This window comes from Ciconia boyciana, chromosome 5, assembly GCF_034638445.1.
Source record: "Ciconia boyciana chromosome 5, ASM3463844v1, whole genome shotgun sequence".
Classification (NCBI taxonomy): Eukaryota; Metazoa; Chordata; class Aves; order Ciconiiformes; family Ciconiidae; genus Ciconia; species Ciconia boyciana.
The window spans coordinates 73,302,303-73,329,207 of record NC_132938.1 but is presented as its reverse complement, the minus strand read 5'-3'; the positions used below and the strand labels follow the sequence as shown (position 1 = coordinate 73,329,207).

The 26,905-nt window shown below is 36.3% G+C and overlaps 1 long non-coding RNA gene across 1 annotated transcript in view; it reads left to right on the top strand.

The window, feature by feature from the left end:
* Positions 1 to 26,905, top strand: part of LOC140652004 (uncharacterized) — a 164,431-nt gene that overhangs the window by 93,000 nt on the left and 44,526 nt on the right. The window contains exon 2 of the long non-coding RNA XR_012042626.1: positions 22,081 to 22,243. This is a non-coding gene — a long non-coding RNA (uncharacterized lncRNA). The remainder of the gene's footprint in view (positions 1 to 22,080; positions 22,244 to 26,905) is intronic.

Genomic DNA, 26,905 nt, shown 5'->3' with positions numbered 1-26,905 from the left:
GGCATAGATACCACATTTCGACGTTGTGGGTTTTTTTTCTGTGCTGGGAGTTCTAGTGCATTTGTAGAACGAGCAAAACATCAATCTATCCACTGACTTTTATAATGGCAAAAGAAAGTAGTGTAAGTGTAAAGCAGCTGTGGTACAGAGGAATTGTACCAGCATCATTTGGAAGGTTTTTGCTGTGAGATATCATAATCTGATCTATAATGACCCCCATGAAAAAAATCAAAAAGGCTTTTTTTTCCCCACCACTGATACTTAGATGGCAAGTGTTTATAGCTCAGAGATTACCAAATGTGGACGTCAGTTTAAAAAAAAAATAAAAATTTTTATCAATTCTGATACCTGTTTTCAGGTATGAAATGTAGGTCCTAATGTGTTTAAGAAGAAATTTTTATATTTGCTTGCCTTTCCGAAAATGTTATCTGTGCTTGATTTGGTATGGATTTCACGGTTAGTCAATTCTGCAGAGCCGATTCCCAGACAGGACTAGGAGTCAGTCTAGGGCTGAGCTCATGCACCTTTCTGGGAAAGAAAATGACCTTTAATAAGCAAAATCTGGATTACATTAAAAGTATATCCTACTGTGCAAACTGGGTAAATTTGTATTGTATATTGGCATATATTTTTGGATACAGTACAATTATTTTTCACATCTAAAAAGAGGCTGAAAAACATTGTATTTCCAGTGTGTGTCAGTGAGCAGTAAAAGGGGAAGGGCACAAGGACTGGAGATAGCTTATATATATGTTTTTGAAACTTCCCCAGAAAATGTGATTAGATTACATGAATTCTCTTAAGAATCTGTTCCTCTTTCTTTCCCACCTTATCAATTATGCATACAAGTGCCTGCAGTATGTATACTTTCTGTAGTGAGAAAGTGACCCGGAGGTATCTACATTTTCCTTGGGAAAAGAAGCTAAAAACAAACAAATATATTTTACCTCAAGATGTTTTATACTTCGCTGAGACTGGATGATTATTTACTCAGTTGTAGGTGATGGGGAAGAGAAGTCACTGAAAATAAACTCAAGCTTGAAGGACTGCAATGACAAGCAGCAACAGAAAAGAAAAGATTACAAAATAATGATGCTTAAATTGACTGTCCTCTGCTTTAACAGCTATGGCCAGCCCTTCTCCAACACACGTTTTCAATCACAATCCACAGAGGAGGAAGGAAAATTCTATTAGTTATGTTCTGAATTCATTGAACTGTAATCTCAGAATAATATATTCACATCTCAAGCTATGTTTTTGTGGGGTAAAAAAATCTTCTCCAGAATATCACCTCTGTGTTGTTTCTTCATTGTAGAAAGACGGACCAGGATTTTTAAAAAGCTGAGGTTAGAAAAATGCCTTTGAGTGAAAAACAACAACAGATGTCTGATTATTCTATGGGAACCTTATTGTCATTCATTCTAAATCTCTTCTTGATGTAATTTAACATAAATAATTCAGAATAAGTAAAACAGAGCATGAAAAATGTCATTTGACAGAGATAAATTTATAAAGTAGTTGAAAGTGGTGTCAGGATTTTACTAGCTGAATTAAATGTTTACTGCAAGTATACGGATGTTTCATCTGAAGAGAAAAGCACATTGATGTTTTTATCGTTTATATGTATCAGCATAAGCACACAACTCACCTTCCCAGTCATAAACAGGAATATGTAACAATTATATTCTAAGATGCTGAGTCAATAGCATGTTGTACATGAATGAACAAGTCTTACTGCCTTCGAGGAACCCTATTAAATTTAAGTGACTTTTTGTAGGCGATGATGCAACGTGCATTAGAGCATCAGAGCAAAATTTGGACCAGAAACCAAGCAATTTGACAGTATTTTTACTAATGAATATTGAGGGATATTGAAAGTGCTATAAATGAGAGTAGACTGTAAGACAAAAGGAAGCAAAGGTAATAATATTCTAGAGAAATAGCTTATTTTACATTATTAGTTGAATGAAAATTAAATTATTCACTGATATTTAAGGATTAGACTTGAATTAAAGTTTCATTTGTTCGTGTCTTTAAAAATTATAATAAATGGTTCATTACTAACAATTTTTATAAGTACATTAGTAACTAGTGATGTAACTGGTATGTATAAAAGATTTTAGGTGAATCTAGCAAGAAACTTTAGCATTTCCTATTTGTTTCAGAATTCTTTCAAGGGAAGTGTTACATACTTGCATGCAGTGTAAAATTTTATGAGTCGCATTTTAAAATAATGAAGAAGTTTGTTCACTGGACTGGAAATATCAGGCTTGGTTTACAAGACACTGAGATTCGTATTAAGAGATAGGCTAGAGTTCAATTATACTTTCTGACTTCACTGATAATATCTACAGTTATTTATGTTGGTTGTTAAAATGTTTACATTGATTTATATATTTCACTTATTTAAAAAACCTGTTTTATGCTTTTTTTTTCCCTTGGTGAGATACTGAAATACCTCATGAAGAGTTGAAGACCACTTTCATTTTTCTGCTTTTATCTTTCCCTACAACAGATAGTAATTTAAATCCCAGTATTAGGAATTCTGCCATTAATTTTATGGACTCTCTATTTTGTTATTTCTATTTTGCTATTGTTGTTTCTCTTAAATCTGCTAGACTGTTTGCTAGAAAATAGTACAATGTGGTTCCTGAATAAGTCTGTTATGTCTAGATCCACTTGGATCTAAAGAAAATGTGGGTGAATGGTTGGGTGTGGACTTTAGGGACCAGCTCTTGGTCTTTGGACTTCATCTGCCTTGATTTAGGTACCCAAGTCTTTTCATGAGCCTTATTGTTTCTGTACTTCTTATTTGGGAAAGAGGAATAATAGTGTTTCCATACCTCTCAGGATGAATAATTAAACAATGAGTGTTCTTACACTTTCTTACAAACAACTTTCTACATGTTACCTTGACTATTCACAACAGTGGAAAGCAAGGATAGGGGAAACTTGATGTTTTTACCAGCAGGGCTTTTCAAATACAGATCCTTCTAAATTGTTGTGTCTGCTGAGCTCAGCTGCTGAGATCAAACTGATTGTAATAACCTTGTTTTATAAGCTATCCTGTGTGACAGTCTGTATCCTATATGCTGTGCTGTCCCATTGCTCTGAGCAGCCTAAACAGAGGTGATGCATTAGGTATTCACCAAACAAGGTTAGCGAGAGGATAGAGCACTGTGGTTCCTTTCTATAGCATCACCTTTAAAGAGGCAGAGTTTCTACACACTGCGTCTTGCTCACTGGGATCACTCAAAAGAAAGGAGTTGAGACACTCCTGTTGACCATGGACTACACTGAGTACTTTTCTTTTTTGTGTATATCTTAAGCAGGTTAAAAAAGTAAATAGGATTTAAATGTTCACAAAACATTTACAATATGAAACAGCTATCAAGCTATTTTTGAGATATTTATGTTTCTGAATATGCCATATTAAGTTTCCTTTAATGATATTTGATTTAAATGGGTGTGTAGCTTAACTTATATTAATTTTGATTTTTTTTCTTTTTAGCTCAGGCCTAACAATATTGTACAGCTTAAAACTTTCAAAAGGTGGAAGCAATTCCCTTTCATTTGGAAAAGATGTTAACTGCACTGAAATATATGATACAGGATACAAAATCTTGAAAGAAAACAAAAAAAATTCCATATAACGCCTAGAAAAAATTCTTAATGCAGGGTTCCATTTTCCTAGTTATTCCTTCATGAAAAAGGAATGAACTGTGTTAGAACTCTTCGACGCACTTTGCAGCTTCAACAGATCGAGTTGAATAGGTCTCTTTTTACCTGAATTATCACTGCATGTGTATTGAAATCATGTTCCTTGTGAACTGAAATTTCATCTTTGTTAACAAAGGGGACTGGCAGAGCTTTTTAGAAGTGAGCACCATTATTATGAAGCCTCGTCTATCCTAGCATTAAACTACTAGAGCCAATTATAACGTGACACTGTTTTGTCAATTAACTCTTAAATATTTGAAAATAACTGTAACTTAAGAACATGATAGCTATTTGTTAATATTTCATCTTTCCTTTTAGTGATACCCTAAAAGTGAATCCTTAGGGACATAAGAAAGTACTGGTTTAGTATTGCTTTTAAGATATTTCTTGTCTCAGAGAAGTCCCTAGCCCTGAATAATGATTCCACCATAAAGCAGCATAGCTTTCGCTAATTTCCAAAGCCTCGTTCCAACTATTGTCAGTTTCTGTGCCACCAGACTGGAGCTTCCTGGGAATATTAAGTGCGAGTGGCTGAAAATGTGCAAGAGTCGCAGGGGTATGCACATAGCCCTTAATTGCAAAGAAACAGTTCATAAACATTCCTGAGAAGGAGCTGAAAAGAACATGATAAAAACTAGTAAGAGGGCAAGTCCAAAAGCTGAAGGCTAATGAAGGAAAATAAAGTTCCGTTTTCTTACTCATTCGGACAACTTTGCCATATGTACTGTTGGTATACTAGGCAAATGAACATTTGTGAGTTGGCATCTTCTACTGTAAAATCAATGACTAAAGAAATGGAACAGTTATTATTAAATGTGATTTCTGTTTAGATTTGTATTAGACCAATGTTTTGTATTCTCGAAAAACTTCCAGAGGATTTGAGATTGAGTTTTCTATTTCCTGCTCTTATACTTTATTCATTTGATGCTAGATCAGTCTTGTACTGTAGAAGATGAGGAAGGAGCAAATTTGTTCAAAGTAAAATCTGAGGTATGGAGGCATGTACAAGATTTTGTACATTGAAAATATGATTTTTGCAGCAAGTGGGAGAACACCAGAAGGACCAGACTATTACTGGAGACAAAGCATGTTCCTTGTTCAGTTATTTGACCTGTAAATTTTCACAGCTCAGATTGCAATGATAAGCATGAAATGAAAATTAGAAGAAGTGACAGAATATGGCTGACAGCCTTTAAGAAAGTTTGCTCTTTTGCGAGCATTTGGTGAACACAGATTCAGCATGAAGTTTGTGTCCCAGAAAAGTGGCATGACATCCCGTAAAATACTGTTAAGTTTTTTGCTTAACTACGTCTAAGATTGTCTGATAGAATCAAAGCTTAAAGATCTAACTTGCTTAATCTGCATGTAGTGGCTAAAATTGTAAACCCATGATTTATTAAATCTCTTCATCAGTAAGGTTACATACAGATTTTTCAGAAGTGATTGAAAACCTTCACCTCGGATTGTGTGAAAATACGAAGTGGAACATTGATTAAATAGCTATGTTTTAAGTAAGTTACTTATATCCTAATTTCTTCTCTCTCCAGTCTTCTTTCCAATGAAATTCAGCACATTTACCTTCTGGCTATTGAAACTCTTCAGAGGAAGCAGCACTTCTTTGGTAGCAATCAGAGGCCTGAACGGCATGGCATTGCTTCCCTGGTTTGGTAGGTTCTCAGATTAAAAGATAGTTGATGGTTTTTTTCTGGGTTGTCTCCAGTTAGCATATGTCCGAAAAGTAGTTTAGAATAGAATCTTCAAACAGGGGTCCAGGCTGCAGTCAGCAAAATTATTTTGAAGGGTAGCAGTGTGACTTGAAGGACAGGCACAAACTGAGGAGATTTCAAAGGACTGGGAAAGGTCACAGTAGGGAGAAGGGGCTTACAGGTAAAAAAGACAGAACAGAAGGATGAACTGAGGAGGTGAAGAGGACAATAGCTCTGCAGAATATAATACATAGTGAAAATTGAATCCATAAAAGATGGAAAGCAACACTGGAATAATAAAGATCTACTACCTGTGCACTACAAAGTCTGATGAAAAAGTAAAGGGGAGATTCTTTCAAAAAAGGCTATTTGAAGACAAAGTGAGGGTATAGAGAAAATTTCTGTAGATCATGATCAGAAAGGTTAGAAAACATGGGAGGAAAAAATAAAAGGGAAGTCTGTGAAGTAATATAATTGACAAGGTTGACAGCCTCCTTACCAAACTGAAGAAGATAATGAGCATGTCGAGTTACATATTTTTAAATCTGTTGAGCAAATGTAATACTTGAGAAGGCAAAACATATTAGTGGGCTTATATGCAATGCTACCACGGAGAATTTTAGAAGGGAAAATAAGCTTTCCTGACAAATATTGCAGGAAAAATAAAGCAAAAGATCTTTGCTTTGTAAGAGCATAACTCTTACAAAGAAGTTATGTGGCTGACTTTTAAAATTTGTCAGTGTTGGTTAAGTAGATCAAAATTCTAATTGATACACAGATATTGAAAAATATTCCTTCCAAGTACTTGCATAGAATGTCCACATACAAATGGGGAATTAGGCACATAAAGTACACTAAAGCAAAAAATGTGATGAATATAAATTACATTTTAAAATAGATTTTTTTAACACTGAAATAAGCATTACCATTAAGCAGTCAGGTTTTTTTGTCTGTGACTTTGTCCAGTGATGGTCTTGAGAAATATTAAAACCTGTTGTGATGTTACTTGTTGAAGACAATAGACATTAGTGCGTGCCATGTCATAGAAAAAGATACAGGATATTTCCTCTTTTGGTAGGAATGCCAATCCACTGAGGCCAGTTAAAAGGCTAATTTTGATGGCTCTGATGAGAGAGTAAAGACTCTCTCATCAGGCTCTTTTTAGTGGTGCCCAGTGACAGGACAAAAGGCAATGGGCACAAGCTGAAACACGGGAGGCTTTGTGCGATCCCTACTCGGACACTGGGGGTGCCACTGAGATTTGTTTACATATAAAGGTGATGTACTGTGTATAATTTTCTTACTAGCATTAGCCTATCAAAATGCGTCGGCACAGACTTGTGTTCTTAGGAGGGTTAACTTTGCAAACTTGATCAGGGAACGTGATTTTCTATTCAATGAATTAAGATGGAATTTAGTATCCAAAATGTGTTTATGCGAGTGGCATCTGGTTAATCAATCTTACACCAGTTGAATGTGTTTGGTATTAAATGAAATTGATATATAATACTTATGATGACACCACTCCATTTTTTCATTTTCAGAACTTTAAGTTGACCTATGCCCTTTTCTACCCCATCACCTTTGAAATCACAATGGAATCTAAATACACAGCTAAGGCTAAATAATTATTTAAGGGTTTTTCAAACAAAGGTGATCTCTCAAACTAGCACATATGTGATGATAAAGTACTATTCACTCTTGACCCTTTTTACTTGATTTTTTTCTTCTCTTACAAGGTGCCTAAACTTTTAACTGCTCTTAAAAATGACTTGCTGACCTCACCTTCTTATAGGTAATACCAGAATACAAAGTGAAATTCTTCTTTGACCCTTCCTAGTCATCAATTTTCACTCCCTTTTCACTCCCTACGTTATTCTTTATTTCTATCCACATCCCTAGAGTACCTAATTTTGACTGAAAATGTTCTTCATCTCTAGACTCTGAATACTGCGAATCTGAATCCTATTGCTGTTGATGGTTTAGCCTTGTTAATGGTTATAAATATTTAACAGTGGGTGCCATTAGACTAATTAGTGCTATATGCTCTAATCATTTCACATGTGGACTCTTACAAAAATTTCCTGTTTAATAATTAACACTTAAAATCTGTTAAAAAAAAAAATAAATCTGTTCTACAAATAGCTTCTTGCTATTGTACTAACTCTCAGCTGGGCCATCTACCAGTACAACATCAAGATTTGAAAGATACATCTTCAAATGTAGAATCTGTCTTTTTTCAGTAGCCAGGTGAAAGTATAGATTTTAAAGCACAAAAATATGTCTACAAACTATGTCTGAAAGTCGTGCAGTTAGTAGGCTGTTACTCACCAGCTGTTAAGACTGCTGAATATCGACATAGGCCTACTCAGGCCTATGGCTGAGCATGGGCTGACAAATACACTTTCTTACCACTCACTCACATACACTGTAAACTATTAATCTCTTGTTTTGCTGATAGCTGCAGCTATGGTGAAACTTTTTGCTGATATATAGGATTTTTAGGGATATTTATTAGCTTGTGTAATGAAGCAGCTGTTGATATGAAAACTTTGATAAACAAAACTAGGACAAAGTTACCTGTAAGTAGGATGATTTAATCGTCTTGCCAAATAGACATATCCTGATAAGGTTTTCTATGTGTTTCCACATTTCCTATGTGTTTCACTGTGTTTCTACACAGCATGTGTGGAAGCTAGCAGGAATTAGTCAGTAATTAGTGAAATTAGCATGTAGGCAGCATAGCACTAACACTATGCGAGATGGTCATTCCCCTTCCCCAAAAAGAGTCATCCATCAGGATCTTGTCTGAAGCCATTTGCTTTTTTTAAACTATTCAGGGCTTTTATTCTTTTCGTGTAAATAGAATAAGCCTGTTCTAGATCTACCTTTTGTACTGTATGCAATATCTGCATGATACTTAAAAATACGAGTTGGAAGGTAGTCAGCTGTTTGTTCCTCCTGTTTGGCTTTCAAAATCATTGCTGACCTTTTATCACTGAATTCAAGTGGTTCTTTGCGTAGCCTGCTTTACTAAGTCTCAGCACCTTACCTCCATTTGGTGAGATAAAGCAAGCAAACATAATTTTCTCTATTAGGAGTCAGTGAAAGCCAGCTGGGATTCTCAGAGGAACCGTGTGGAAGGGGTGGGAGATCTGCAGGGTCGTAACGGGAGAGCAGGCAGAGTCTGTGGTCAGAAGTGATGGTAATATATCACATTATAGGCATTTTGGAGGGATCCAGGATATCTCTTGAATTTCACATGTGACTATTTGATGCATAAGTCTTCGTGCTGTCTTTTCTAAGATTTCAGTCTTTCAAGAATCCTTGTGCCGTGTCTGATCATGAATTTTGCGTGCCTTTCTTATCTTAGTTCCCTAATAATGAACTTCACTAAGACATGAAGACCTTATGAAATCGGAGCTGTAAGTGTAATTACAGTGTGGCTTTCTCAGGTGGCAATCTCAGTTATCACCAAATATTTGTGAGTTAGGAAGTAATCCGAAGTTATATGTGTCAGGTACTCTAGAACTTTCTATCAAAAGGATGAAGACCTTGTGTTCAAGAGAGAGTGACTTCTTGGGAAAAGGCTGAAATGGTAGAATGAACTTCCACATAAAATAGGGACAGTTGTAGGCTTTTCCTATTCAGTTCAATCTTACCCTATTTCAATGCGTGCAATGAAATAAAGGCTAGGAAAATAAAAAGAAAATAGAAATACCCTGTTAAAACCCTTCTGTAAAAGCATCTTTTCAAACTAGCAAACTTACTTCAGGCTTCCTTATGAATGTAAACGTTAACAAAAAAATAACAAAAAAATTAAGCCTTGAGAATAAGTGGGTACTTTAAAAGAAATGAAGAAATGACACCCCGTTTTTCCTGTGGACTTCTCTTTTATAGAATATTTCCATCAGTAATTCAGAATTGTTCTGTGAATATTATGCTTGCATACTTGTGAACCCCATAACCATTCAGTGAGTAGTACGAGTGCATTTGAGTGACAACAAAAAAACCCCCACAATGAAAAACAGTGAACCTACCACCAAGTAAATAAAAGTAAAATCCAAGTCTTCTTTTATTACCAGGACTGATAAGGCATTAAAAAGAAAGAATCCATTGTGAGATACAGATCTCATGCTTAGTTTTCAGGGCTGACATGAAAAAATCCTTAACAGATATCAAACAAAAGCATGTCTTCTTTTTTTTTTTTCTTTTGAATTCTTAACATGCTGACTAGATTACTAGTTACCTTCCACTTTCAAATAATGATCAAGGTTTAATATAGGTTTTGTATCCTTTTTATCAAGTATTTTTCCAGTTTGATTTCACAGAAAAACCCTCAAAACTGTGAGAAAACCACATAAGATTAAAACAGCAATAACAATTCTATAGAGATGGCAGAGAACATTTTAAAAATTATGCTTCTACAAGTAGGTAAGATCAACACTGAGAGCTGAAGAAAGAAAAAGGGAAAAAACAAACCAAAAAGTAATAGCAAACATCAATATTACTGAAAGTTACAAATTTCAGAAGAACCTACTTTTTACTAGGCAACTTAATCCTAGTTTCAAAGCCCTTCAGGAGCCTTAACCACATGGATTTTCAATATCACTTAGGGCTAAGTTACACAGAGAAGTTGCTTCAGGGCCTTATGTTACCAAGCCTCAGCTGCTATGCAGTAATTGCCTTCACTTTGCAATAATTGTGATTTAGTCCATAGCAAATGCACGGCCTGAGATAATTCGGCCCACAATTAGAACGCCAAGGGGACTTCACAAACGATGCGGCAACAATTGCCAATGTCAGTGGTATCCAGTAACTTCTCTGCGTGTCTTGTTTGTATATACTAAGTGTATTTCTAAAGAATTTCCATTTCAAAAGTGCAAATAGGTACCAAATAGAACTTTTTAAAGCCAGGCTCATAAATACGCCTTACAGTATCGATAGATAAGTATCTTTAGTTGCTTTTTGAAAGCAGGATTTAAAATTAGATTTATTTATTACAAAAGTTCATTAATGTTTCCTTTTAATCCCAATATTTTACTCAGTATGTAGGAAAAGGAAGAAATCCTTATGCAAGAATACAAATACCGTGCAAACAAAGTTGCAATTTTATCTAATGTGGAAGATATGTTTTCATACTATTTAACATAGGTTGCTTAAATCTATATTATTAAAAACAGTTGACACAAGTTTTGAAGGACAAATCTACAAACGTTAAAACTTCTCAAAAACTTACTAAATGTAGTGGTCGCATTGTATAAGCTAGAGAAAGAAAGTTTAGACTATATCAGGAAAAAAATACTTTTTTCCATTATAAATTACAAAAAGTTATTTTTTCCACCTGGGTTTTAGCAGCCTTTTAGCTGCAGAGGGTTTTTTTTTTAGAAGCAAAACCATGAATATTGAAGGGTTTATAATGATTGATTTAAAGATTAATGCTACAATATATATGTTTGATTGTGGAAAATAATGCTAATGCTGAAATGGGAAGCTCAAGAATAGTCAAAAACGTTGGGGAAACCAAAACCACTAAAATAGATTGTCCTGTTCCAATACAGGAAATTTATAAATATCTTTTATAGTGTGATTTTTCTAAGGTTCATTTTTCCAGTGTATAATAGTTATTTCACATAAGAAAATGTTTTATTTGTATTTTTTCTGCATTCCAAGTATGGTTTTGGGGGTTTTTTTTGCATCTATGCCACTTCCAGTTTCCATGCTCATTCTGATTTAATGTCTGAGAAATCACATCAGTGAACACAAGGAATAGAGATGTGGTGTAATATTCTTTCTAATTCTAGTTCTGATCCTTGAATAATGATAAAAATGTATTCCAGAAAGGCAAGTAATAATCAAGTACTCAGGGTAAAAGTTTTAAAGCACCCATCTTCATGCATGAGAAATAGTCTTTGGGAGCGGGGTTTGCACATTTTTAACCTGTCACTATCAGTCAGGGGAGCAAAAAAAGAGCTTTGGGTTCAGTTTACCATGTTACTGCCCCAGTCGGTTTGAGCTGCGGTGTTTTGCATGGGCTGAGTTCTGAATGTCTCCCCAGCCACAACTAAAGACTTCAGACAGAATTAAAACTCATCCTCACGCAAGACAGTAAAACGATTTTTACATTATCTGTTTCTCAGATTTATTTGTATAAGGAGTTAGAAAGTCAAAGCATGTCTTTAAGTCTCCATTTAAATTCAAGCAGGTGCAAGTTGCAGAAGCAGCTTTCGGAGGAGTGGCTTTCAGACTGCTGCTTACGGTGGTGTCAGCTTTAACTGTACTAGCCCTTGCAGGCTCCATCCCTGCCTGACCTGAGCCTTTGTGTCAATTGCAATTAGATTACAGTTTCTAGAGAAAAGCAAGGGCTTTAAATACAGAACACTTAATGACTTCAGGTAGTGGTATGACAGGGAAGCTGGGATGAACCCATGTGTGTTTTGGAACATGGCTGGATGAAAATAATTGATGTCCTGTCTTAGTTGTCAGCTATCTCTCAGTTTAAACATATGGCATATGACTGAGTTAACAGCAAGGCGATACGTCATTGTCAGCATTTGGGTGTGTCTTTTCTCAGTGCATGGGGTACCTGCTAACACACCGATATCAAATTATGGTAGGCTTGGGAGCTGATTCTCCTCTTGATTAATGACACGAATTGAAGTTAAAGTCTGCGCACACATCAAGGGCAGAACAGAACCTTCTTAATTTGTCTCTTTCTACACAGCTGACGCCCACTCTTTGTGGAGAAGTGCCAGCGAGTGTAGGCTTATAAACATTTAAGGTTCCTGCTTTCTTGCCATAGGATGCTAATAAATCCCACCATCATATCAGTTTTGATGGGAGTTATTTGTGCTCTACTTTTGGGTTTTTTTTTAAAAAAAAGAAAAGCTCTGGGATCATACATATTGCATTCTGCTAAGCATTTCTTTAAAAAAACCACTAAGCTTTATAATGATAATAGGAGTGACATCTTACCTACTAACTGGTTCTGTTGAAACTCAAAGTTTGGACCAGAGTTATCAACATACTGGACAAGGTTCTCAAACGTGTCGGTAAGAACAGATCAGGTCTGTTCTGTTCTGTTCTGTTTGTGAGTGATTTACTGATTTTCTGGTTATTGATGAAGAAAGTGCAAGTCTCTGTACTGATGCTTGGCTATGACTGGAAACGTGGAACAAATACAGTAATTGTTCTGTTTTGCTTCTAAACTTGGGGCCCTAAAATACAGTTTTTGGAATTTATAATTGCTGAAGAGAAGTGAGCTTTTGCCAGCTCAAAATTAATGAAATTTATATTGTTCTGATCTATGCTACTTACAAAAAGCTAAATAAACCACTAACAATTATCTGTCATTTAAAAGGAAAAAGTGAATAGCTGATAACGTCTGGGTAGCTTGAAATCCTTGCTATTGTACAGTTCATATCTTCTTTACAAACTTTCTTTTTTATCATAACGAGTAGTGAAGGTCTTTCACAAAATTTTATAAAAGTTTTAAGTTCAAAACTGTTTAAAATAGTAACTAGTAACTGCTATTAGCATAGATTTGAAATAAAACTAGAACCTCTCAAGATAACATATTAGTTACTCGTCAACCACTCAAAAATATAGCTTTTTGATCTATTCTTTTGGCTTTTTGATCTATTCTTTTGTTCCAAAGGAACACCAGATTAGGTTGAAGCCTGCGTAGAGTACAAACCTGAGGTCTTGTAAAGGCATTGGTAAACTGGAGTTTGAGAAAAAACATGTTTTGCAACCTTACACAGTGGAAAAGGAGTATCTGAGGGGAAGATACCTCTGTCCACTGCTGCAGTGCATATTTTCAAATGATACCATGCTACTGTGTTTGTGTATCTGTCCAGTCTATCTAGATAATGAGCTGCTTGTGACACCTTTGTAAATAAGGCCATGGGAGAAGCATAGAAATTACCTCCTCTCTTACACAGAGTGTTAGAGATTGGAAATATATCTGCTGAAAGACAAAGAATTAACAGAAGATCCCTGGAGACTCTTTAGAGGTTCTGCAAGTTGCTGAGCATTGTCTTCCATGAGCTGAAGTGGAAACTGCCCTTGCACAGCACCACCTTGACAGTTGAGTCTTTGGGAGCTGCAGGTACTGACTATAATTGGCGCTGCCGGAACTACAGTGCTGCTGTACACGCTTGTGTACTCTTGAGCACCATTTGGTGTGACACAGGACATAGGCGGTGATCCTGTTCCTAGATAGCAACTGGATTCAGCCCCCTTTTTACATGTTTCTAGGCACAATGAAACCTTAATTTTGTTCTGGTTCCCACTGCACTTCTGCAGGAAAATTATGATATCAACCTACCAGCAGTTACTTAGTCTATTAATATGCCAGTATGCTTCTAATTAGCAATAATGTGTTTGAGTTCATAATTTCAGATTGAATTGCAGAACTGGCATTTAGAAGCAGGAGACAAATCAAAAAAACATAACGCCAAAGTAAGTTTTTTGTGCTCCAGTAAAAAGTAAACAAAAACTTGAATCACCTGTAAAGCAGTTTTTGGCTAGAACTGTGTGTGTGACCATATTTGTAAAGTCTTGGGGACTCCGTACTATCGGATTCTGGCCCGAGCACTGCCACAGTGTTGCATGTGTGACAGACTGGATAGATCATTTTCTCTCTTTTCTCACTACTAAGGTAGGAAATACTGACCTCTTTTGTAGATCCCCTTGATAGCTGTAGTAAAAAAGCTTTTATTAAGATTAGTAGTACTCAGTATCGGGATCAGTTCTGTTTAATATCTTTATCAACAATCTGGATGAGGGGATCAAGTGTACCCTCAGTAAGTTTGCAGGTAACACCAAGTTGGGTGGGAGTGTTGATCTGCTTGAGGGGAGGAAGGCTCTGCAGAGGGATCTGGACAGGCTGGATTGATGGGCTGAGGCCAATTATATGAAGTTCAACAAGGCTCAGTGCTGGGTCGTGCACTTGGGTCACAACAACCCCATGCAACACTACAGGCTTGGGGAAGAGGGCCTGGAAAGCTGCCCAGCAGAGAAGGACCTGGGGGTGTTGTCGATGGCCGGCTGAATATGAGCCAGCAGTGTGCCCAGGTGGCCAAGAAGACCAATAGCAACCCAGGACTAGGGAAGTGATCGTGCCCTTGTACTCAGCACTGGTGAGGCCGCAGCTCAAATACTATGTTCAGTTTTGGGCCCCTCACTACAAGAAAGGCACTGAGGTGCTGGAGCGTGTCCAGAGAAGGGCAGCGAAGCTGGTGAAGGGTCTGGAGCACAAGTCTGATGAGGAGCGGCTGAGGGAACTGGAGTTGTTTAGCCTGGAGAAAAGGAGGCTGAGGGGAGACCTTCTCGCTCTCTACAACTACCTGAAAGGAGGCTGTAGAGAGGTGGGGGTCGGTCTCTTCTCCCAGGTAACAAGTGATAGGACGAGAGGAAATGGCCTCAAGTTGCGCCAGGGGAGGTTTAGACCGGATATTAGGAAATTTTAGTTCCCTGAAAGGGTTATCAAGCATTGGAACAGGCTGCCCAGGGCAGTGGTTGAGTCGCCATCCCTGGAAGTATTTAAAGGACGTTTGGATGAGGTGCTTAGGGACATGGTATAGTGGTCGTCTTGGTAGTGTTAGGTTTACAGTTGGACTTGATGATCTTAAAGGTCTTTTCCAACCTATACGATTCTGTGATTCTGTGACTCAATGATCTTAAAGGTCTCTTCCAACCTAAATGATTCTATGATTCTACTGTTTGCACCCTATGTACTTATGAAGAATGTCTGATAATCATCCACTTATAGCATAGCAGGTAAGCTATGAAAATATGTAGATAAACAATTACAAGATGAACAAATGACTGTTTAGCCTGGAGAAGAGAAGGCTCAGGGGGAATCTCATCAATGTGTACAAATACCTGAAGGAAGGGTACAAAGAGGGTGGAGCCAGGCTCTTTCCAGGGGTGCTCAGTGACAGGGCAAGATGCAATGGGCAGAAACAAAAACAGAGGAGGCTCCATCTGAACATCAGGAAACACTTTTTCACTGTGAGGGTGACCGAGCATTGGCACAGGTTGCCCAGGGAGGCTGTGGAGTCTCCTTCCTTGGAGATACTCAAAAGCTGTCTGGACACAGTCCTGGGCAACCAGCTCTAGGTGGTCCTGCTTGAGCAGGGGGGTTGGACAAGATGCCGTCCAGAGGTCCCTTCCAACCTCAGCCATTCTGTGCATTATGTCAAATATGTTTGAGAACAAAGTTTTTACCTTTTGAGGGGCGCTTCCCCCCCTCTTTGTGTAGCAAGAAAACCTGTGTAGCAAGAGGCCTATTCTAAGCATAACATTTGAAAGAGGAAAAATGTATGCTATGTTATTTTAAGTCTTTCATGATATAAGCACAGTATTATGTCAATGCTGTGGCCATTCTGTTTAAATTTCTTTTTTAAGAACAGAAGGGATTGATATTTTGATGTTCACCATAATAGAAGTATTATTTTACTTATTTCCACATTATCCCTATTACTTCTGACTGATTAGAGAAAAATCTTTAGAAACCACAACTAACTTTTTTAGTGCTTCAAGCAGTGGAAAATCAAATTTCTATAAGTAATTAATTTCATCAATATTTTTGTACTGTTTTCAGGACTACCAATTGTTCTTGCAAGTCTTTGAAAAACATACAGCTTGTTGATGTTCTTTTTACAAGGCAGATCCAAATATGGGACACTAGTTATAGTATCATTAGTAGTGGCATTAGTACTCTTTTCAAGTTTAATATGTTAATGTTCCCTGCATACGGCTTTATTCTGCTGCTTAAAAAATGAGAATTGTAAATTTCCACACATAGTGATATTGGTTGTTGGGGCTTATTTGCACATTAGGAAGAGATTCAGATTGTTATTGCAAAGACCACTAGGTCTTTGGAGGACCACTAGGAAAGAGGATGTGGAGTTAAAGGAGTTTTGTGTGTGATAGGAAATGTGTCCATGGTTAGGATGTCTGGGTGCTTTGTCAGACGGTTGTTAAGATGAAGTTACTATATATAAAAAGTTAAAGTTTATTAGAAATATTTTTGTAGCAAGGTTTTAGTTAGATCTTTACTTAAGTTTTTTTCTTTACAGTTACTGGAAACTGTCTGGCTACTTGAAATTTTTTTACTGCTTCCTGTAGTGACAGGACTTAAAAGCAGTCTGAGAGAAAAATCGACATTAAATGCTCTATATTCAGGGACCAGAACAGTTGGACAACATTGAACCTGAACACTGTGGAATGTGAGTTAATGGAAGTGAGTAGGAATTCTCCAGTTTTCATTAGTGCAGCCAAGGACAATGATAGTACACCACAACTTGATAAAATAAGGTGTCTTAATCAGAGTAGTATGTACTCCTGTCTGTTTAAGGAGTCTGTATCTATCAGCCTTGCTGTTGGACATTTAAGTGGCAAGAAAAATAATCACCATGCCTGCTGCTAAGTTTAGAAATATAACCTCATTCAAACCTAAGCCAGAGATAACAAGTGCCCCGAAATGCCTAAAACAGCAATAGTGTCCCTTGGGTCTGTAGCTCTCTGCTTTTGCTTTTAAAACAGATGGAAAGCTGTGCCCTGCATTTTTCATGGAGATGGGCTGATTATCTGGCCATGGAAGCCAGGGGTGTTTCAGTGCCACTGGTTCCTAGAAAAGGAGCAGAAGACAATGTATAGATTGCAGGGGGACTATATCCATCAAATTCTGTCTTTCACATCAGGACGTATTTAGAGAGACAGCGCGTTGGTACTTTAAATGACTGCTTGCTGCACACAAGCAGAGGTTATATTCCCCTATGCATATATTATTATACAAAGGAGTTGGTAGCTATAAATCAGTTTTTCACATTGTAAGCTGGTAAGGATTGTCTGCTCCAGGAAGTTAGTATGTGATGCAGTATGGGGCAAAATTATTTTACTGGTCAGTTAAAATTACAGTATAAGTCCACACAGCTGTAAGTTTCCTTGTGAAGACCTGTTAACCCATCTGCACTGACAATTGCAGACTGACCTTTTGTAGGCTTCAGGTGCGCTAGCCCTGCAAGCCTGATACACAAACATGACATCTGTCTGGATTCACAGTACTGGACATGAGCTAATATTTGTAACATTGAAAAAAATGTATATAATTCTTGGAGACATGGCTGCTAAGCCTGGATGGTCCTATGTCATGGAACAAATTTACTCAACAAGGTTTCTACTAACTTTAAAATTTCTGTGTTGTGCCCTGTTCTGCTCTGTTTTAGAGAATGAAGTATCAGTCAGAAATAGTGCACTATAAATTCAAATCCAGTTTACTGAACATTAAATTTTTCCACACAAAGAAGAGCTTGGGTTTTTTTGGTTTGGTTTTGTTTTGGTTTGGTTTTTGAATAGGTTTTTATATAATCTACAATATCCCTACATGGACAAGGCAGATGCAAGAAAGGCAAAAAAGCCTATAGTTAAGTAATAATATATAGAAAAATACAGAGCAAAGTGTTCAAGTGTTTTGCCTCAAAAGGTCTAGTAAGCAGTGCCAATAGAAAAGCATATAAACTGTAGGAGTTGAAATGTAAAATGGAAATTAGAAAGTAAGTGAAAACTTGAGGAACAATTAGCTAATATTAAAAAGAACATTGGTAAGTATATCCAAAGCAAGAAGCCTTTTGCTTCTGTTGCAGTGCTATGGAAGTAATTATAGATGATGAAAACATTACAGAAAAATATTTGATTTATTTACTCAATTGAAAACAAACATCCTTCCTCATTCTCCTGGAGAAAGCAATAAAAAAAGCAGTGAAGAGCTACTAATAACCAAAGGTAGATTTAAAAAAAATTTTTTTTTTACGCTCCCCAAGCTCTGAAGAAATGCAGAGGTAGAACAGCTTTTGATGCCTGGATCATCCAGATCATAGTGACATCCTGCCAGGAATGAAGTCACTGGCGTGACACTCACAAAGAGGTCTGGGATTAAGTTTGCACAGTAGGACCAAACAGCAATAAAGGAGAAATACAGAAAGAGGTTACAATTATTGAAAGAGTGTAAAATCACAGATGGAAAATGGTTCTTTTCAAGACTCAAATATTAAAAACTGAATGTAGTTAAGAAGAGGAGGGCAAATAGGTTTAATGTGAGGGATAAAAGCAATTCCTGTCAGTCAAGTATGAGGAATAATCTCCCAAGGGGAAATAATGATGCTCCTATCACTTAGCACTTTCGTAATTGGGTTGCATAACACGTTCTGAAATACACAGTACTGAAGGGAACAATTCTGCACTGTCAGGCCATTAATTTGTTACTCTTAATAAACCTCTTCTGTATTATGCTTATAAAATGTAAAATGTACAGATAATTTTCCTTCTTGATAGCCTAAGCACTTCTCTTGTGTGCAGCACTCACACGTATGCAGTCATCTACATGCATAATTTATTTAGCCATGTAGAAAAATGAGCCACAAGTGTTCACAGTAAGAGAGTTAATCAATAAGTCTCAGAATATATCATTGTGAAAGGGATGCTGTGTTTGTTGACTTTAAGACCGTCCAGGACTTCATTAACTTGATTCTTTCAAAGATATTATCTGAAGAACAGACTCACCTAGATCATTTACTGCCTATAATTTGAATTTGCTTGAATTATGTTGACATCTGTGATCAGATAATGATGTGCTTATCTTGTTTCATATGTTTTTAGTACATCATTGATGATATATTTCTGTTGGGGCTCAAAATCTAGTCTAAATAAATTTGTTTTCACTAAATGTGATTATGTCAACTTCATAATCCTAAAGAAGACCAAAGATTTCTAAGGAACTCTCATGTTCTCCTTTTGTTGAATTAACTGCATTTAATCTTTTCTCAGCTATCTAGCACAGAAGAATAAGATTTCAGGAGTGATTGCTATTAGCCAAATTCTTTATTTCCTCAAAAGCAAAGGAATTTCTTGTTTACAATAGTTAGAGTAAGAACCCAAAGACATAATGAAGATGCCAGACCCCTGCAATTATAATCAGGGGGAAAAAAAAGTAAGCATGTCTGAACGGCTAAGGACCAGATAAAGATTACAGAACAGTTTGTGAGTTATACAGTTAACCAAATGGACTTAGGCTTTTTTTCTGGAATTAATAATATAAAACAAAAAAAGTTTACATGTATAGGATACTGAACTGATACTTGGACTCACCAGTTGGCTCACAGTTGGACACAGAAAGGTGCACAGTTTTAACTTTTGCTTTCTGGAGCTGTTCCATTTATTTTAGTTTGGATTTTTAAAAGCTTTTTCTTAATTTTATGAATGTGGTATTAGAATCAGTTAAAAATTGAACTTGTACAAACATTTCATTTTCTTCTCTTCCCTGAGACAAAGCCTCCTATACAAAAGGAACACAGACCCATGTTTTGTGGATGCTTTTACTTCTGTATTTCAAGAGTGAAAATAAATAGTAACGCATTACACAACAGGAAGGAAAGAGGAGGGGAATGGGGAAGGAAGATCTATAGTTTTTTGACCTTGGCTTCTTTCTAGTCATTATTATATTCTCAGTCATTGTGGTTTTTATTAAGCATATTAAGCAGTGGAAATCTGAAGACAACGTTACTGAAAGGCAGAACCTCTCTGTCTGGTCCCAGTAGTATATGTGTAGAAAAAGGGCTTGAAATAATCTCTGTATTTACTGTATTTCAATGCACAGATGAATGATTAGCCAAACTGCTTATTGATCATAACTAGAGACTTGCACAGCTAATTACATAAGATATTGAAATTCATGTATTTCTGCTTAATTAGTCATGCACTTGCAAGAAGAGATGTTTGTGTACATTATATTGGTAGAATAAATAACAAAATAGGAATCAAGCTTCTATCAAAGTACAGATTTTAATAATAATCTAGACAGCAATGTCAGCAAAAGTCCTTAATGTAGAAAGCAAGACAATTTTGTTGCTTTGTCAATGGCGAATATAAAATACAGTTCCAACTTCTTTTAAAAAGATCACAGAGGATTATTTAATGAAGTGACACCTTTAAAGAAATCTCTTGCTACATTGATGATTGTATTATTCCTTACTCTGTTCACCTTTGTCTTTTCCTGCTTGAAACTCTTATTTTCTGTAGTCCTACACAGGATACTGTAGAACTCTATATAAGGAACCATGATGCTATATTTTATAATAGTGGAATTGCTCTAGTTTGGAGGTAAGCACCAAAAAAAATGACAGGGGAGAACAGAAGAGGTTACTTTCTAGCCAGGGTGCCAGCACTGGCTTGTGAGGGATGGAATAGATTTTATGCAATGAAATGTTGGTTTGAATGATTTTTGTGCAGTGTTGAGGTTTTCCTACTAGGAGGCTGCCAGACTGTCTGGAGCAGGCAACGTAAGGAAGCCTAGGATTTAGGATTGCTTCTTGAAGGAAAAAAAGAGTTTAACTGTTAGCAATGGAGAAGCCTGCTGTGCCTATGTATAGCAAAGCAACAGAATGCTTAACACTTGATGTTAGTGGGCTGGAGTAAGGAGCATTTTTTCCAGGCATTTAAGCAACTGGAATCTTAAAGGGAAACATTATATTGTCCAGTCTGAGAACCTATGTGCTTTTTGCTCATTTTGTTTTATTTCTTAGTCTTGCATCCTATTTTTGATCAAAATTTGATTTCAAGCAAACAGTTGCGGCCCAACTAAGGACAAAAATGTATCTGGGTTGGAATACCGTAGTCTCTTCTTTTCTTTCATGCAGAGGAGTATTCAGAGATGATCAAAACTTTCATTAAGTCAGAAGTGTCCCCTCTGAGGAGGTACCATAAATGACAGCATTAAACAGCATCTTCAACCTGCTGACCTGAGCCCAGTTACTATCATACTGCATTTCGAGAGATCTGAAGGGTATTTCCTGATGGCTTGTGAACCTTTAGCTATCTGTAAAATTGCACTTGAGAATAGCTTCAAAATCCCTATCTGAAGCTGTGACCTAGTATTGTGTGACTCAGTATGACTTAAACTCTGGCCTCTCAAATCAGTAAGTTCCATTTTTAAAATAGTATTGGTATTTGAAGCCTAATAAAACTTGTCTTGAATGTGAGTGAAAATATGAGGAAAATTAGCAATGATACTTCTCAGCTAGTTCCATTGTGCTGCCAAAGACTTTTACTTGGCGGGAAGATGTATGCATGTGAAGAAGTCGTAGATGTGGTTCTTCAACCAAAACAAATTATAAATAAATCAAGAGTGCAAACAGATAGTTGCAAATGTTTATCACATAAAGTCATGATAGGAAAAACTGATTTTAGAACGCTCACTATAGATAATCACCATTTCCTTAGGATTGATGAGTTTATCATGATTGTGAATTGTGAAATGTGATAGTGTAAGTTATGGAAGCACTCGATTTTACTTGCAGTGGTCTAATTCTTTAACTGAAGGACTCAGAATCAATCTGGTATCTTTACAAATATTTAGAAAAACTGTAGGACAACATACTACTTAGTATACTGAAAGAAATACACAACAGACTTCTGTACTAATAGCTTGTGCCTACAGCTGAATAGATTTAAGGCCAGGAAATGTTAGAGCCTAGAAGGGGATCAGAAAATCATCAGAAAGAATGACAACATAGCTAAAAAATGAAAATCATAAGTGAGGAAGAAGTTATCTGTGAGTTATTTGAGAGGTAAAGATTGTTTCTTTTGCTAGGTGGAGGAGCATCCTTCTCCTTTGGCAACAGAGTAGATGTTGTTCCTCTGCTGAGAATTCCTGTTGGATTATGCATCTGAAGCAGCGTACATGGGAGAGCAGACCCTCTGTGCTTCCTGGGAGAGCTTGCTTTGCAAGATAAAGGCCTGAAAATAGGATTCCTGTAAGTATACCAAGAAGCAGTTTCTAGGACCCTAGACAGTTTGCTGGTGAAAACTCTGGAGAGGCTTAAAGGCTGTGATTTAATTTTTCATCTGAAGTTTTTGATCAATAACAATTTTAAGAACTTTATCTTTTGGATCTAAAACACACAGGTCCCCTAGACCTATGGATCTGGATCCTAGCAGTTTGTTGAAATGTTAACTGAATCTCCTCTGTATCAGTGATTTAAATATAGTTTATGTGTTGTAATCATTAGAGAATAACACATAGAAGTTTCTTAAAAGACATTGGGTACCAGCCATCTGACTGATTTCTCAATGGCTCTCTAGATTACAATATCTTGAAGATGGCTGTTTTTGTAAAATATCAGTGCCTCAATGTTGTACATACTTGTTGGTAGTTGGTCTAACAGCTTATCATAGGTACTGGTGATATGCAGGGATAGGAGGAACAAACATCACATAGCACAGATCTTAATACTTGGAATTTTCTTCTGAAGTGTGTCTTAAAGTGGCCCTTGACAGAACCTATAGAAAGGAAGGATAGCATAATTCATGGTTTGGAAAGTATAATTCAACCAAAAGGACATGAGTAGCTAAACTCATTGCTCCTTCAGATTCAGCAATGTACTTGTAAGCATTTTGTATGCAAACACATTTATTGGTATATCCATAAAGAATTAAAAAAAAGAAAATTGAATTAATCCAGTCATACATCTTATTGTGGCTGAAGATGTTTCTACAAAAGCATGCAAACAAAAGGAAAAGTGGACTGACTTCACATTGTAAAGAAAGGAGTGAAATTTGGTAGAATTTACTAATCTAATCTAAAATTATCCTTCAAGTTCCTGATCCTGTCCAATTAAAGACAATAGAAACATTGATAAGTATTTTATTTAGCATTGAATTCAGTCCTATAACCTAGAGTGGGGTTTGATGAGGTCATAGTGTAAAGTAGCTAATGATAATTAAATATTACATTTTTCTTTTTTTCTGATCTTTGCATCTTTTAGATGCTTTATTTCATTACTGTTTAAAAATGTAAATTAAGTGGTATATTATATGTCTGACAATGGTCAGGAGCAGCAGAGCAACTAGGAATTCCAATATGTTAGAGACAATAAAGCAAAAAGTTGACAATAAAAGGCAAGTAATACCCATCTGGGCATTAAAAAGTATTAATATAAATCTATTTCTGCTAGTTGAAAAAAAAAAAGGCAAAATTGTTTCCTAATGAATACAGCAATATTTTAGTTTATCGCTGTACTTTTAATAAGGCAGATCTTAGTGCTGTTGGGTATCATTTAAATTAACCTTGTTGAGACTAAGGTTAATGAGAGCATTTATCAATGTGATCTAAGAGGAGAGAATGTTTTGTTCAGAACAACTTTCTAGTATACTACAATAACTTTGATAAACCCTTTTCTTTACAAGTTAACATAACGATTGGAAATTTCTGAAGGGAAAAATGTGTATGTATGGTGTACTAAGTATTTATGCACACTTTGAATATGCCTTCACTTTTCAAAATTAGAATGAAGAATGTGTGTATGTAAGTATGACGATGTATTTTTCCTTGGCTTATATTCATACTAACTTGAATAGGGTTTCACAGTGTGTAATTTAAGGTGGTGCCTGGGCTACTGTTCGTTTAATTTGCACTTTTTGTATTACACTTTTCTATGTATTATTTTTGCCCGCTGTTCACATTCTTTGTCAGTGCTCTGAACAATCTATACCTTCTTCGTTTCTACAGAATATATGAAGTTGTATTTGAACTCATGTTTAGGATGCAAAGTAAGTCCTCTTTATACCCTTGAGAAATAAAAGCACTGCTATCAGGAATACTTAGGTTTTAATTGTCATTGACAAGTTGCTATGTATGTGGCTTTGCCAGACCTTGTTTATTCCTTCTTCATTCTTTCTTTCTTTCTTTCCTGTATTTAACATCCCTGATATTTCCTTCTGAATATGTCAATTTTGATTTCTTGGATAAAATAACAAAACTCACGGTTATTAAAAATACTGAAAAAAGCACGAAGAAAAACTTAGTACTTACTGGTGGGCTCCACTTAACCTTTTCTTATTGCTTCAGTTTATTTGAATTGCGCTCTGGTTTAATTCTATTAACCAGAGTAAAGAACACAGAGGGTCAACAGATGCTGCACAGAAATTACTTAAAAGTGTTCAAGACTTTATCCCCTTGGTGTTGATAATGGATCAATATCTGGCCAGATTTTGTGTTCTGTTGGGGGCAATACGGTGATGAAAAAAAGCTTATTCCTTTTATAAGTAATTATTTGCTTAAAAGACTCCTTGGCCCTTCTAAACCCTATTGCTTTTTGAGTGTCATGCACAATCCACACTTATCCTTTCGTCTAATCAATAGGTATTAGAAGTTCATCCAAATCTACTAACTGTGTCAGCTTTTAGGTCCCTGTTCTTGGCTATGATGTGCTACTGTTTTACCACTTTAGGAGGACTTTTCTGAATGCTGTGGAGTTGCTACATTCCTTTTCGTTTGGTGCAACTGCAAAAGCAGTGTCAATACGCTCCTTAGTGAGTGTAAGAAAAAAATGTTGTAAAGTGCTAGACCCATGCTAGACCCATCCACTCTCCTTCAGTGTGTAGAGGCTCTTAGTTGTAAAGCCGAACAAGATTGTGGCCTGTGAGCTAAACTCCTCTCTAAACAATCCCTGTTTTCCTCCTCACTTAAGTCCCCAGCACCAAAAAGGAGAGAACAAAAAGATTTAAGGACTAGCTCAGGGATCACAGCTTCATGCTATAGTGCAGCAGCTTTTCACAAAGCAGAAGTGTTGAGGTGGTGGCCCTTTCTTCATAAAGGAGAAATATCTACAGGCAGAACCCTGTAAAGAGCCCTCAACTTTGTCATTCTTTTCTGCTGCCTTCTGTAATATCTAGCTACCCTGAGGTAATGTTTCAGAGCGCATTTCTGTTGGATTGTTTGTGAAAGGTGGAAAAACAGATGTGCAAGTTAAGGTAGACTGGGGATGGGAATCCTAAGCGATCGTTGGCCGCCCAAACACTTGGATGAGCGTCTCTGTATCTGTTTATACTCTTGTTGGGTTTTTCCATATGCCCACTCATTAAAGCTATGCTCTTATTAAAATACTTCCTTCTTTCTTAGTCAGAAAAAAGTTAATGCAAGTAAAGTCATTCTAGAGGACATTCTCAGAAACACAAGTCAAAACCAGAGGGGAAGTGCCAGGGAAGGAGATTGCATTTTGCTGCATTTACGCAGTTCCATTTTAAAATGCCACTAGTGTTTGGCATTTAGCCATTTGTTAGAGAAAACAGATTCCCAGTCTCAGAGTCCTAATGATGTACTAGAGATTAGAAGGGAAAATTATAATTAATTTTGTGTAAAGTCCAAAGGCAAAATGCACTTGAGTTAGGAAAAAAAATTAAAAATAATTGTCCTATTTCAAGTGCTGGCATTCTTCAGAGTGATGATGGGGACATATACAGGAAGAGGAGCTAATGAGCTGGTGTTTTCTAATCAAAGCAGAAAAATCTAGTGGCAAAATGACAGGCTTCCCATTTCAATGTCATTTACAAAATGACAAAAATAGCCCATTGCTTACTCAATGAAGAAAGAATTACAAAGTTTATTGTTAATGAATATTTTTTGTTGTCCTTTTTCTTAATAGGTCAAATGTATGTGTTTAGTTTGGTGTATTTTCTGTAAAAATGATCCATCTACCATATTTCTTACAGTTTACTGATTAGTCAAAGAAGGCAGGTATTGATAGCTGCTGTCTTTTTTTACAAGCGTTTCCAGTTCAGAAGCTCTTCCAGTTCCACATGTGTGTATATATGTGTCTGCCTGTCTGTCTTGATTAATAATAGATACATAAGATAATTAAGAGTAGCAAATTTTGTGCAGCAGTGCAAGATGGCAGTTTCCTGAAGAAACTAGAAAGAAAATGTTGAGAAATATTGATTTGATCCCATACGGAAAAATGATCTGCCAGATGATCCACTTGAAAAGTACCAAAATACTTTCAAAAATTTGAGTGAGGAGAAACAAAAATGGAGAAGAATGTTATAATAATGGAACAACCTAGAAGGAAAGGGCTATTCACCTAGGAAGACATTGTTATAGAGAAGGAGATACCAAAAAAATAAATATGTTGAATAGTTTTGAAAAATTGCAAAGTAACCTTGACTCCCTAGATCTACTTCAAGTTTAAGCCATTCTCCAATAAATCCTCTGATTGATCATCATTTTTTTTAATGTCACCTGCTCCTATATTTCATAAGGTAGTAGTCAGGTAAGCAAGACTGGTGAGTAAAACAAATAGGAAATCCTGGGAAAGAGCATCTCTTAAGGCTTTTTGAATATTTAACCAGATGGAATTCCCTTCACTTACTAATATTTTATAAAGAAAACAATAACTTTGTGTTCTAATTTTTCTGAGATTTGTACCCACACTTAGCAATAGCAATAATGTCCACTATAAGTAATGCTGTGGTAGCAGTCTCAAGAGAAGAAACAGCCCTTGAAGATTTGACAGTAAATTTGTGTGTATTTCAAATAAGAGTAGCAACGCTAGCCTTTAGAAGTGAAGTAGTCTTAAAAATTATGTCAAGGATATTTTTCTTCACCTGCATACAAATGTCAGGTTCTCTGTCTTCCATGA